The sequence below is a fragment of the Lissotriton vulgaris genome, chromosome 1_1, assembly GCF_964263255.1.
Source record: "Lissotriton vulgaris chromosome 1_1, aLisVul1.2, whole genome shotgun sequence".
Lineage (NCBI taxonomy): Eukaryota > Metazoa > Chordata > Amphibia > Caudata > Salamandridae > Lissotriton > Lissotriton vulgaris.
The window spans coordinates 1627400353-1627412558 of NC_141685.1; the positions used below are offsets into that span (position 1 = coordinate 1627400353).

The 12206-nt window shown below is 51.9% G+C and overlaps 1 protein-coding gene across 8 annotated transcripts in view; it reads left to right on the forward strand.

Annotated features, from left to right (window-relative positions):
• SBF1 (SET binding factor 1) overlaps positions 1-12206 on the forward strand; it is a 1591024-nt gene that overhangs the window by 227388 nt on the left and 1351430 nt on the right. The window lies entirely within an intron of this gene.

The window sequence follows — 12206 nt, forward strand, 5'->3', positions numbered from 1 at the left end:
GTGGTGTAGAATGTCATAGAGTGCAGTGGCATAGAGTGTTATGTACTGGAGTGGCATAGAGTGGAGTCACTTAGAGCGGCATAGAGCGGAGTGAACTAGTTTAGAGTGCATTAGCGTAGAGTGTTGCAGAGTATAGTGGTGTAGAGTGCCGCGGAGTACATCGCAGCGTTGTAGAGTGCCGTGTTGCATAGAAGCGTTCAGGGACATAGAGTGAAGTTATGTAGAGAGGCATGCAGTGAAGTTCTGTAGAGAGGCATACAGTGGTGTGGCTTAGAGTGTAGTGGTGTAGAGTGGCTTAGAGTGTAGTTGTGTAGTGTAGTGTGGTGTAGAGTATAGTGCCGTAGAGTGCAGTGGCATAGACAAAAGTGGTGTAGAGTAGCGTGCAGTGGAGCGGATTACAGTTCAGCAGAGTAGTGTGCAGTGGTGTAGAGTACTGTAGCATAGAGTGGTGTAGAGTAGAATGGACTGGATTAGAGTGCATTGCCATAGAGTGTTGCAGAGCATAGTGGTGTAGAGGCAGAGGCATTGCATTCAGCGGCGTACAATGCAGTGGCATTAATTAGAGTGGTGCATAGTAGAGAGTGGTGTAGAATAGTGGCATAGCGTGCCGTGGCACAAAAACAGTGGCATAGATGCAGTGGTGTAGAGTTGGGTGGTGCAGAGGAGAGTATAGTGGCATAGATGCAGTGGCGTAGAGTGCTGCATAGTGCAGTGGCGTTGAGTGGTGCAGGGTAGAGTGGCCTACAGTTCAGTGTTGTAGAGTGCAGTGTTGCATAGTAGAGTGTCATAGAGTGCAGTGGTGTACAGTTGCGTAGATTGCAGTGGTGCAGAGTAGAGTGCAGTGGCATAGAGTGGATTGGTGCAGAGTGTAATAGAGTGGCGTAGATTGCAGTGGCGTAGAGTAAATTGTTTCAGAATAGAGTGAAGTGGCATAGAGTTGAGTGGTGCAGGTTAGAGTGCAATGACGTAGAGTGGTGCAGGGTACAGTGTAGTAGAGTAGAATGGCATAGAGTAATAGCATAAAGTGTTGTAGAGTGCAGTGGTGCAGGGTGGATTTAAGTGGCCTCCATTGTATTGGCATAGGGTGCAGAGGCGTACAGTGGAGTGGTTCAGAGTAGGGCACATTGACGTAAAGTGTATTGGCATAGAGTGCAGGGGCATAAAATGCAGTGTTGCAGACTGGTGTAGGGTTCAGTTGTGAAGAGTGGAGTGGCCTAGACTGAAGTGGTGTAGAGTACAGTGGCAAAGAGTGCAGTGGTGCAGAAAAGAGTTGTCGAGTGCATTGGCATAGAGTGCAGTGGTGCATAGTAGAGTGGTGCATAGTAGAGTGGTGCATAGTAGAGTGGTTCAGAGTAGAGTCTAGTGCTGTGGAGTGCTGCAGAGTGCACTGGTGTAGAGTGGAGTGGTGTAGAGTGGAGTAGACCTGGTGTTGTAACACTTCCATTACAGACAACACATTTTCTATTGAATTGGCTGTTACATTTGCACAGACACACAGTTATACTAATAAAATTATACAGTGCATTGACTTGTTTTGATCATTTTAAAGTATTTGTTTTCAACACACTTAAGAATTAACAAACATTGTGCTTCATTTGTGCTTTGCTAATTCTGATATATTCTGAAATACTTGCACAATTCATTTAAATATTAGGAGAAAAAACTTTACTCTACTCCAGTATTCAGCAAGATAGTCACATAAATCCATTCACTTTGAAGTTAGGGAAAGAAAAATAAACCCCAAGTTCCTTTGGAAGACAGGGCCTGACATATGATCTGTCTTTGAATGCACAGAAAATGTGACAAGGTGAAGAACAAGATTTACAGGCCTGTTTACAGTAAGGAACTGTTGTGGAAGAAAACAAGGAGAGGTAGTGGTAAAAGACTTTGCTCCATGGGAGGGACGAACAGAACCTGGACGGCCTAAAACAAAGCCAGCAAATTGAAAGCCAGAAAATGTGAGTTTTAAAGCCAATGGTAAGCAACGAGTGTAATGCATTCCCCGGTAAAATTTTTGAAATGTCCCCAAGATGTCTTTAGCAAACCAGACCACTTTGCTGTCTGGTAGGCTTCGACCTAAATATGAACCGGGTTTATGGACGAGTTGTGTCTTTCTTGGCACAGCCTGATCCCTCCTCGTAGTGATATTGTAGCATGGAGGCATTTCTTGAGCTTAGGCCCTTGAACTGTTGGTTACCCGTATCAGTGACTTCGAACCTCTACCAGTGTCTCACAGCAGTAACTCGTGCCGCAGGACAGTACGAGTATCCCACTTTCATTTCTAATGGGCTTATTTGGTTAATTGTTTCCTCCGAGGCTGTAACATTTTTCAAGATAAGTAGAACTTTGCTCTTGGACTGCACCCAAATAACTGTGCTGCTCTCAGCACAGGCCAGGCTCCAGTTTCATAACCGGTCTTCCTGGCTCAAAGACTAGGCTGGCACTGAGCCATGGGAGCACAGACTCTTCTAAAGTGATGTGGCATTGGGAGCATTACACACGCTTCCGGTGTTTTGCAGGCTTACTAATGCAAAATAATTTCAAATGCTTTTACTCCAGGTCCCCACCTGGTGGAAAGCATTCCTCTACGCTACTTCCGCGCCTCTCCTGTTGCCTTTCTACTGTTATGGCTTTTAAAGCAGGGAGCTGCTGTTGTGCTATTTCTTTCTCTTCCTTTCATTATCTGCAGTGGTACATTTGAGGCTCAGTGTGACCAATATTTTAAAGGGAGTGCCTCTGTGAACGTAATTTGACAAATCCGTTGGAAATGGTGTAGTGAGGAGCGAGTTGTGATTACGCCATAGTTTATGCAGAATTTTGAAATGTTGTCCACCTCATAGGCTAGCACATGGACTAACCTATCAACTGGAACTTCAGTCCATGATGCTTTCTGTTTAAGGAGACGATTAGTCACAGAAGAGTCTCAACAACGTAAACTAAATATTCAACAGTGGTTTGTATGTCAATGCATGTAAGCTTTGGTGACATCACAATGATGTGGTAACCTAAGAGTCCCAAGAAGAGAATATATGAGAAAAAAATGCAGTATTTAACATGTATTTGTTACGGTAAACAGAAAGACCATGGTCTGTGGTCCTCTACTGACATCCCAGCCTTCCAGTGGCTGCTGATTATATCCTGCCCAGTGACTCACAAAAATGATGAACTTCGAAACCTGTGCATCATCTCACTAAGCTCCGTTGCTGGGTTTAAGACACATGCCCTTTCAGAGGCACGTGCCTCTGTGTTTCTTTATGGTACATGCCTGGTACACTTTTTAGGTCTTGCCTGAGCCATTTAGTAAGGGCTTTAAACTTGGAACACACGCTTGTGCTTTTGTTTTCTTTGCCGACTATTGGCCTTTGCATGCGTCTTTCTAAGAAAGACAGCACACAATTGGCTAAAAGTGGGTGCATGTACCGCCTTCTCTCTGCCCTGGCCTAGGGTGCGCGGGAGCGAGTGCAGCTTTCCTCCTTTGTCATGGCTCATTAAGCACAGCTTGCACTTTCAGCTCCAAACGCGGTCTCTTTCACTTTCCCGTACCAGTCCGCGCTTGTTTTATTTATTTAATTACTAGAGCGCTGTAATGCCTTTCTGTACAGAACACCCCTCCCACCTACCAAACATCAACGAGAGCGATGCTGTGGCTTGTTTTTAATATTCATCCTCTTTCTGCTCTCCCATGTACCCCCTTTGCGATCCTCTTTTCCTTCCGCATTCTGCCAGCACCCTCCTACCCAATAGTTGTCCACTACCACGTCCTCCACCACCACCATGTCCTCCACCACCACCATGTCCTCCACCACCACGTCCACAACGTCCACCACCACCACCTTGTCCACCACCCTCATGCCCACCACGTCCACCACCACATCCGCCACCTCCACGACCACCGCGTCCACGACCACCGCATCCACGACCACCGCGTCCACGACCACCGCGTCCACGACCACCGCGTCCACGACCACCGCGTCCACGACCACCGCGTCCACGACCACCGCGTCCACGACCACCGCGTCCACGACCACCGCGTCCACGACCACCGCGTCCATCACCACGTCGTCCATCATCACGTCGTCCATCACCACGTCCACTTCCACCACCACCACCACGTCCACCACCACCAAGTCCACCACCACCAAGTCCACCACCACCAAGTCCACCACCACCAAGTCCACCCCCACCACCAAGTCCACCCCCACCACCAAGTCCACCCCCACCACCAAGTCCACCCCCACCACCAAGTCCACCCCCACCACCAAGTCCACCCCCACCACCAAGTCCACCCCCACCACCAAGTCCACCCCCACCACCAAGTCCACCCCCACCACCAAGTCCACCCCCACCACCAAGTCCACCCCCACCACCAAGTCCACCCCCACCACCAAGTCCACCCCCAAGTCCACCACCAAGTCCACCACCACCATCACCACCAAGTCCACCACCACCATGTCCATCACGACCACCACCCCCAAGTCACCCACCACCCCCAAGTCACCCACCACCCCCAAGTCACCCACCACCCCCAAGTCACCCACCACCCCCAAGTCACCCACCACCCCCAAGTCCACCACCACCCTCAAGTCCACCACCACCCCCAAGTCCACCACCACCACCAGGTCCAACACCACCACCACCAGGTCCACCACCACCACGACCAACACCACGTCCACCACCACCACGTCCACCACCACCACGTCCACCACCACGATCACGACCACCACTCCCAAGTCCACCACCACCCCCAAGTCCACCACCACCCCCAAGTCCACCACCCCCACCAGGTCCAACCCCACCACCACCACGTCCACCACCACCACGTCCACCACCACGATCACGACCACCACCCCAAGTCCACCACCACCCCCAAGTCCACCACCACCCCCAAGTCCACCACCACCACCAAGTCCACCACCACCACCACCACCAAGTCCACCACCACCACCACCACCAAGTCCACCACCACCACCAAGTCCAACACCACCACCAAGTCCAACACCACCCCCAAGTCCACCACCACCACCAAGTCCACCACCACCACCACCACCAAGTCCACCACCACCACCACCACCAAGTCCACCACCACCACCAAGTCCAACACCACCACCAAGTCCAACACCACCCCCAAGTCCAACACCACCCCCAAGTCCAACACCACCCCCAAGTCCAACACCACCCCCAAGTCCAACACCACCCCCAAGTCCAACACCACCCCCAAGTCCAACACCACCCCCAAGTCCAACACCACCCCCAAGTCCAACACCACCCCCAAGTCCACCACCACCCCCAAGTCCACCACCACCCCCAAGTCCACCACCACCCCCAAGTCCACCACCACCCCCAAGTCCACCACCCCCACCAAGTCCACCACCCCCACCAAGTCCACCACCCCCACCAAGTCCACCACCCCCACCAAGTCCACCACCCCCACCAAGTCCACCACCCCCACCAAGTCCACCACCCCCACCAAGTCCACCACCACCACGTCCACCAAGTCCATCACGACCACCACCACCAAGTCCAACACCACCACCACCAAGTCCACCACCAAGTCCACCACCCCCAAGTCCACCCCCCCCAAGTCCACCACCCCCCCCAAGTCCACCACCCCCCCCAAGTCCACTCCCCCCCCCAAGTCCACTCCCCCCCCCCAAGTCCACCCCCCCCCCCCAAGTCCACCACCCCCCCCCCCCAAGTCCACCACAACCCCCCCCAAGTCCACCACCACCCCCAAGTCCACCACCACCCCCAAGTCCACCACCACCCCCAAGTCCACCACCACCCCCAAGTCCACCACCACCACCAAGACCACCACCACCAGGTCCACCACCACCACCAACACCACGTCCCCCACCACCACCACGTCCACCAGGTCCACCACCACGTCCCCCACCACCACGTCCCCCACCACCACGTCCCCCACCACCACGTCCCCCACCACCACGTCCCCCACCACCACGTCCCCCACCACCACGTCCCCCACCACCACGTCCCCCACCACCACCACGTCCCCCACCACCACCACGTCCCCCACCACCACCACGTCCCCCACCACCACCACGTCCCCCACCACCACCACGTCCCCCACCACCACCACGTCCCCCACCACCACCACGTCCCCCACCACCACCACGTCCCCCACCACCACCACGTCCCCCACCACTACCACGTCCCCCACCACCACCACGTCCCCCACCACCACGTCCCCCACCACCACCACGTCCCCCACCACCACCACGTCCCCCACCACCACCACGTCCCCCACCACCACCACGTCCCCCACCACCACCACGTCCCCCACCACCACGTCCCCCACCACCACGTCCACCACCACCACGTCCCCCACCACCACGTCCACCACCACCACGTCCCCCACGATTACGTCCACCACCACCACGTCCCCCACGATTACGTCCACCACCACCACGTCCCCCACGATTACGTCCACCACCACCACGTCCCCCACGATTACGTCCACCACCACCACGTCCCCCACGATTACGTCCACCACCACCACGTCCCCCACGATTACGTCCACCACCACCACGTCCCCCACGATCACGTCCACCACCACCACGTCCCCCACGATCACGTCCACCACCACCACGTCCCCCACGATCACGTCCACCACCACGATCACGTCCACCACCACGATCACGTCCACCACCACCACGTCCACCTTCACCACGTCCACCTTCACCACGTCCACCTTCACCACGTCCACCTTCACCACGTCCACCTTCACCACGTCCACCTTCACCACGTCCACCTTCACCACATCCACCTTCACCACGATCACGTCCACCACCACCAAGTCCACCACCACCACCACCACCACCAAGACCACCACCACCACCAAGACCACCACCACCAGGTCCACCACCACCACCACGACCAACACCACGTCCACCACCACCACGTCCACCAGGTCCACCACCACCACGTCCACCACGTCCCCCACCACCACGTCCCCCACCACCACGTCCCCCACCACCACGTCCACCACCACCACGTCCCCCACCACCACGTCTCCCACCACCACGTCCCCCACGATTACGTCCACCACGTCCCCCACGATTACGTCCACCACCACCACGTCCCCCACGATTACGTCCACCACCACCACGTCCCCCACGATTACGTCCACCACCACCACGTCCCCCACGATTACTCCACCACCACCACGTCCCTCACGATTACTCCACCACCACCACGTCCCCCACGATCACGTCCACCACCACCACCACGTCCACCTTCACCACGTCCACCTTCACCACGATTACATCCACCACGTCCACCACCACCACCATATCCACCTTCACCACGAGGTCCACCACCACCTTCACCACCACCTTCACCATCAACTTCACCATCACCTTCACCACGTCCACCACCACCACGTCCACCACCACGTCCACCACCACGATCACGACCACCACCACGATCACGACCACCACATCCACCACCCTCAAGTCCACCACCACCACCCCCAAGTCCACCACCACGTCCACCACCACGTCCACCACCACCACCACGTCCACGTCCACCACCACCACCACCACGTCCTCCACCACCACCACGCTTTCCACAAACACGTCCTCCACCACCACCATGTTTTCCACCACCACGTCCACCACCACCACCACGTCCACCACCACCACCACCACCACCACCACCACCACCACCACCACCACGTCCTCCACCACCACCACGTCCTCCACCACCACCACCACGTCGTCCACCACCACCACCACGTCGTCCACCACCACCACCACGTCGTCCACCACCACCACGTCGTCCACCACCACGTCGTCCACCACCACCACGTCGTCCACCACCACCACGTCGTCCACCACCACCACGTCCTCCACCACCACCACGTCCACCACCACCACCACCAAGTCCACCACCACCACCCGCGATGGGTACAGTGTCACTGGAGGGCAGGGGTAATGTGTCAACCCCGGCTGCACATGGGACATTTAAAGATGCATTGGGTGAGAGAAGACAGGAATAGGGGCTAGAAGTATTACACTAGTCCCAAGATACATTTTGAAGAGTCGCAATGTCACAGGGACTCCTGTAAAAGCACTCGCAGCATCTCTACCTCACAGTGGCATACCTGCACGAGCCACTCACTCAAAACTCGCCTTTGGGATCTCATGATTGTTTTGCCATGACACACATGATGTTGTTGCACCAAGGATATTGTGCTGGATAACTAAACACTTATAAGGTCCCAAAGGCGAGACCTATTGGCTATGCCAATGCTTTTTTTTATGCAGTGTCCAGATCTTGGGACACCATGGTTGATACCTTAACAATGGGCCAGCTCTGTTTTGTGTCATCAAAGGCTTGGAATCGTATCAGCCTTTTTAGATCTGGCTTGATAATGCAGGAGGGCCTGGGTATGTGTGTGTCCCCATACAGCCACTCACAGATCCTCACAGCCACTTACCTACACAGCAACTCACACAACCACTCACACAACCACTTACATACCCAGAGAACCACTCACACACCCACAAAGTCGCTCACACACCTACACACAGGGAGTGATACACTTCTAGAAGTTGCAATATCATATGTTTGTATTAAATGTGTTGTTTCAGTATTGAAGGTGTGCAATAAAACAGTCAGGCCCCTCATTTGTCCCAGAATGCACTACAGATCCAGAAAAAGATTTTTTTTAAAAGAATGACTTGGTGCTCTGCTTTTGTAGAAGACTACATTAGTTACCTTACCTTAATTTTAAAATATATAATAAGAATGAATGTGTGAATAAACTATAATTCTAACCTTGCGAAAATGTATCTTGGTAAATTGAACTAATGGATCAAACTGTAGTACAATTTATATTAAAAAGAAACTGTGTAATTCACTAAACAAACAAAGGTTACAGAGGCGTTCTAGTTAGGAAATGGCATTAAAAAGCCATCGAAAATCACTGAAAAAAACCAAACGTTACATGGACGTTATAGTTGGGTTCAGATTTTACACGCACAAACCATAGAAATTGAGCAGGTATAGTTAGTTGTGTCAAGTAACTGGAACTCATGCCCCAAGGAAACCATAATTCGCTTCCTAACCATGCACTGCTAATTACCCCACATATTAACTCAGTCATGACACCTTCTATGAGATCATTGATAATATCACTGCAACATTTGCAGTGAAGTTATTGATAAAAAGAACTGTGCATGGCTGGGGTGCGAGTTATAGTTATTATTATTATTATTATTATTATTATTATTATTATTAACTGAGCTTATAAAGCGCCTGGTTACACTAGTCAGTGTGTCCCCGCGCTAATAGTGGCCTAAAAGATCCCTAACACAGCCAGTTACCTTAGGACACAGGTAAAATTACTTGAGATAACTATAACTGCTGAAATTCTTTTGGTTTTGGGTGTGTGAAATCTGAACCCAGTTATAACGTCCTTGTAACCTTTGTTTTTTTAAAGTGAATTTCCAAGGTTTTAAAAATATATTTCCTAACTATGATGTCCCTATATTATTTATTGTTCTCAGTGAAAACTATCTCTAGCTCTAGTTCTATCTCTATCTCTCTCTCTCTCTCTCTCTCTCTCTCTCTCTTTCTCTCTCCTTTTCTAGTATCACTGTCATTCTGCATCTCCTCACCACAACATCCAGGCTGGGGCAATGGGTTTCCCCATTTCTGTCATTTGCTCCGTTGAACTGTGACTGACTGCATTTTGCCTGATCACATGTACATATCAGCCTGAAAATGAGTGTGCGTCAATGCCTGCCCCTCGGTCACTGGGAACACAATTTGCCTTACCCAGTAACTCTACGACACACTGGTAAACTACTTCCACAACAATATGGTCATCATCTACTGCAACTGTGAACCCCAAACCACCGACCTTGGCAGCCTCCTAACACGAATGGAAACCACCCGCAGCCACCTGCTCACCACATGAAACCTACTCACCACAGAGAACACCACAGCCATTATGACCTCCATCCACTCCGGAGCACCCACGGACCCCTGCCCCCTGCACTTCTTCGACCTCTGAAACAAAGAAATCAACAGTGAACTCGCCTCTATTCTCAATGCATCCATCACCACTGCTGCCTTCCACAATCGATGGAAACAGTCAGAAGTCCAACCCCTTCTGAAGAAACCCTCCGCCGACCCCAGCAAACTCAAAAACTACTGCACCATCTCGCTGCTTCCGTTCCCCACCAAAGTCTCTGGGAGGGCCATCAACCACCAGCACACCGAACACCTAGAAAGAAACAACCTGCTTAAAGCCCCCAGTCCAGCTTCCGCTCCAACCACAGCACCCTGATCGCTGCCACTGACGACATCAGAACCCTCCTCGAACAGGGTGAAACAGCAGCCTTGATACTCCTCGACCTTTCAGCTGCGTTCTATACTGTATCCCACCAAACCCTCACCAGTTGACTCCACCACGTCAGCTTACAGGGAGACACCCTCAAACCCTTCCTCACAGGATGCACCAAGAGAATCCACCCAGAGAATCTACCTACCACGTTTCACCTCGGAACCCAAGAGCATCATCTGCAACGTTACCCCAGCCCCACTCTGTTTAACACCTACATGACACCCCTGTCTGACATCGTCAGAACCCAAGGTCTCAACATCCTATCCTACGTGGACAACACCCAGCTCTTGCTCACGGAGGACCCCTCCACCACCAAAACAAACTTCCACAATGCCATGACGAGTGTCACCGACTGGATGAGCACCAACTGCCTGATGCTCAACACGGACAAGACGGAAGTGCTGATTTTCGGGTAAAACACCTCCCTGTGAGAAGTGACACATGGTGGCCCCCTGAACTCAGACCCACACAGTCTGACCACGCCGGCAACCTCTGCATCTAATTCGACTGCAAACTCACCATGTTGTACCAGATCAACACATTCTCCTCAGCCTGCTTCCACACCCTCCACATGCTCCAAAAAATCTTCAGATGGATCCCCGTCAACACCAGAAAAACGGCCCGGCTGGATGACGGAAACGGGCTCTATGCTGGAATCATCACCCAACTCCTCAAGAGTCTCCAGACTATACAGAACTCAGCAGCCAGACTCGCCCTCAACCTCCCAAAATGGACCCACATCACTCCCCACCTCGGGAACCTGCACTGTCCACCCGTCCTGAAGAGATGCCAGTTCAAGATGCTGACACGCCTAGAAGGACAAGCATACATCAACCGCTGCCTGAACTTCCACCTACTAACCAGACACCTGTTCTCCGCCTCCCTCGCACACACTCCCCGAATGCTCAAAGCTACAGTGGAGGTTGTTCCTTCTCCTACCTTGCCGCCAAGTCCTGGATCAATATACCCCTCCAGCTGCGTACATCGTCCTGTCTGTGGGATTCAGAGCGGGGACTCAAGACCAGGCTGTTAGACTGACACCAGTGAGATCTTAGCGTCTTGATACACTCGGGGGTAACTAGCTGCGCTCAACAAACCCTGCCTCATTGAATGATTGATTGTTTGGGTTGAGGGTGCTGTCATTTAGTTATCAATTTTGTCCTGAAGTTCCCAAGACCGTCATAACAGGCCGTTCTCTTTACTTTAATTATTTTCATTCATCTTGCATGTGCTTGTGGAGTTTGTGCCTATTTTATTGCGGAAGATGCGTCAGTGAGTAGATGAATAGATCCATATGAGTGAGAGTGCAAGTATGATGAGTTATTGACTACCTAAACTCATTGGTGACATAAGAGGCCCTTCAGTTATAATCTAGACGTATTGTCATTGCCAATGCTTGTTACATGGGCATCATCTGCATTTGTCCGTTCACAGATTTAGCTTATAGATGGCTTAGAAAGATTGCTGACATCTGCTCTTACCTGCTGTTCACAAGTTTGATACCTGACAGTGTAACCCAGACTTTTATTCTTCTGAGGTATTTAAATTTAGTACCATTAAACTAGATAATACCTAATATTTAGTGCACCAAGATACTTCAAGAACTAAAGTATTGATCACTATGTAAAAACTAGTCTTTATCCTCTTGATCATTATTACTATTGTTGTTATTGCAGTACTTGTGTAGCCAGCCCATGCCGTTAGCTGCAAATACATTTTACCGACCTGTGAATCTGCTGCTTGTTGGTCTTTCAGAGAGTTAATTAAAATTATTATTTAATTATGAGGGCATAGGGCTTTTCAGCTCTGCTTATTTGTAAAGCTCAAACGTTCT